At 43.2% G+C, this 2666-nt stretch overlaps 1 non-coding gene across 1 annotated transcript; it reads right to left on the bottom strand.

Annotated features, from left to right (window-relative positions):
• Positions 1 to 1599: 1599 nt before the first annotated feature.
• On the bottom strand, positions 1600 to 1763 carry LOC114624983. The gene has a single exon (XR_003711988.1). It is a non-coding gene; the product is annotated as a U1 spliceosomal RNA (small nuclear RNA).
• Between the last annotated feature and the right edge of the window lie 903 nt (positions 1764 to 2666).

Below are 2666 nucleotides of genomic sequence, written 5' to 3'. Positions count from 1 at the left end.
TACTGCCTGTCTCCTTGGAGTAGGGAAAGCCTGGTGGGGGTGGGGGTGCTTCACTGTGTTTCTTGCTTATATTCTCCTGTGACACTGAGCTACTGTTCATTTGCTTATTGGTTTTCAAAATATATTATTTTGGTCTAGGCCTGGTGTGTGCATACCTGTATTCTCAGAACTTGAGAGGCAGAGGTAGCTGGATCTCTGTGAGTTCAAGGCCAGCATGGTCTACACAGCCAGTTCCAGGCCATCCAGGGCTACATATTGAGACCTGTCTTTAAAAAAAGTATTTCTAAGTATCTTATCTAGAGAAATATGCATACAAAAGAATGTCATGTTTACTTTTTAAGTAGTGTCTAGATGTTTCATGGGGCTTAGGTAAAGTAGCTGTCAGGACAAAAGTCCCTACGCAAAATTAGTTTTCAAAAAACTGTAAAACTTACCTAAAGCGAACCTTTGTGTAGGGTATAAATTGATTTCTGAATAAAGAGATACTTAGGTGTGTGGAAAGGAGTATTAAATATTAGAAATTAAATGTGTATGAGTGTGTGTGTGTGTATATACAAATACCTTGTAACTAAATTTTACAGTATGCATCATTTGTTCATGTAGTTCAGCATAGACTATTAACCAACCTTATATAATCAATATAATCAAATATGCTTTATTTGAATTGGGATGTTATCTTAAATTTCACAAAAAAGCACCCCCAAAGAATATATAATAATTGCCAAGGAAACTTTAAACTTAACTTTATGGCTGTGATGTCTGCACTAGCTAATAGTAACACTTAATATATAACACCACTGTAATTAAAATGAATACACCAGGGAGTCATAATGCAGGTCAGGTAGCTAGGGATAGGTAACATAGAAAACAGATTGACATAGAAAAGTGTTAATGTTAGAGATAACAGGTACAGATGTTTTACTTGCATAACAAAACTCATTACTTTGTACAATCAGTGTACACTAGTTGTCCTTGTTAGGGTTACTATTGCTGTGGTGGAACACCATGACCAAAGAAAGTTGGTGTGGAAAGGCTTACACTTCCATATCGCTGTTCATCAGCAAAGGAAGTCAGGACAGGAACTCAAACAGGCCAGGAACCTGGAGGCAAGAGCTGATGCAGAGGCCATGGAGTTGTCCTGATTATTCATTTGCTCTCCGTGGCTTGCACAGCCTGCTTTCTTACAGAACCAAGGCCACCAGCCCAGGGATGGCCCCACCCACAGTGGGCTAGGCCTTTCTCCATCAGTCACTAATTGAAGAAATGCCCTAGAGGCTTGTTTAAAGCTGGATCCTATGGAGACGTGTTTTCAGTGAGGCTTCTTCCTCTCTAATGACCCTAACCTGTGTCAAGGTGACATAAATTTAGCCGGCATACCACAGGAAACACTAACCAGTAAAATCTTAATCCAGACAGTTTTACTGTGTGCTTTTGAGATTCACAGAAGGATGGTGTGGGTCATCACTGACAACAGCATGGTCGCTATGGTGACACCAGGGATACCTCACCCCTTGTGTGCCTTGTCTGGTGACTAGGGCACTTAACATCTACTTAGTAAAACTCCTGTTACAACTTGATTTTCTTTTCTTTTGTTTTTCCCAGGGGAGAGCGCGAACGCAGTCCCCCACTACCACAAATTATGCAGTCGAGTTTCCCGCATTTGGGGAAATCGCAGGGGTCAGCACATCCAGAGAGCAATGGATAAGCCTCGCCCTGGGAAAACCACCTTCGTGATCATGGTATCTCCCCTGCCAGGTAAGTATTTGATTTTATTTTCATGTGAGTATTCATCCAAGGAAACATTTTAATTGGGTCAAAGTGTCTACTGAAAGACAGATGAAGGTTTGATAAAGAGGTTTTGTCCATAGTGGCAACAGGACTGCAAAAACAGTCATGGACAAGCAACCAGAGGGAACTTATGAAGGTGAGACTGTGCACAGACTTAATTTGCATCCGTCCTTTCAGGAACTCCTGTTTAACAGCAGACATGATGTTAAGGATGTAGCTAATGGGTTTTGGTGGCCAACGGGGACACAGGAGTGACTGTCCTCATGTAGAATGCTCAACTCACTTGCGTGTCATGCCATACCGAAGTGGAAAGTTAGGCCGAATCACACGTCTACACCCAGAAGTGTCCAGGGCTAACTTAGGTGAAAAAGCCAGTCTCAGAACAGGACCTGTGGGAGACTGGTATGTCTACTCCTTCTGTGTAGAGCGCAGGGAGGCTGCCTGGAAGGAGCCAGTGTGGCTGCCTCTGGGTGGGCATGGACTCTGGAAGGGTGAATCCTGCACTGTGGATTTCTTTGTGTGTGTTTCTCCTTGACCTGTCACAGTGAGCACACTCTGTCCTCAGCCTTTAATAAGACCCAGTAACCACACCTCTCCAAGGCCCCAGAGCAAGCACAAGTCTGGATTTGTCCAGTGGCAGTACAGGTGGTTCTATGCTTCTGAGTTCTGGCTGGCACTGGGAGAGATCCTGAGAGATGGAACAGGGGGATGGAGAGAATTAAAAGTCCAGGCTCTTAGTATGGGCTTGCTTACCTAAGCGTGTCTGGCCCAGATGTCTTAATTTGTGTTAAATTTTAACATTGATGAATTTGGGGGCTTGTACAAAGGCTGAAAAGGAAAAAAGAATTGTAATGGACATGTCACCTTTATCTGGCGAC

This window comes from Grammomys surdaster, unplaced genomic scaffold (genome assembly GCF_004785775.1).
Source record: "Grammomys surdaster isolate TR1022 unplaced genomic scaffold, NIH_TR_1.0 211, whole genome shotgun sequence".
Classification (NCBI taxonomy): Eukaryota; Metazoa; Chordata; class Mammalia; order Rodentia; family Muridae; genus Grammomys; species Grammomys surdaster.
The sequence above is the reverse complement of the archived record's forward strand: the minus strand, read 5'-3'. Positions and strand labels throughout refer to the sequence as shown.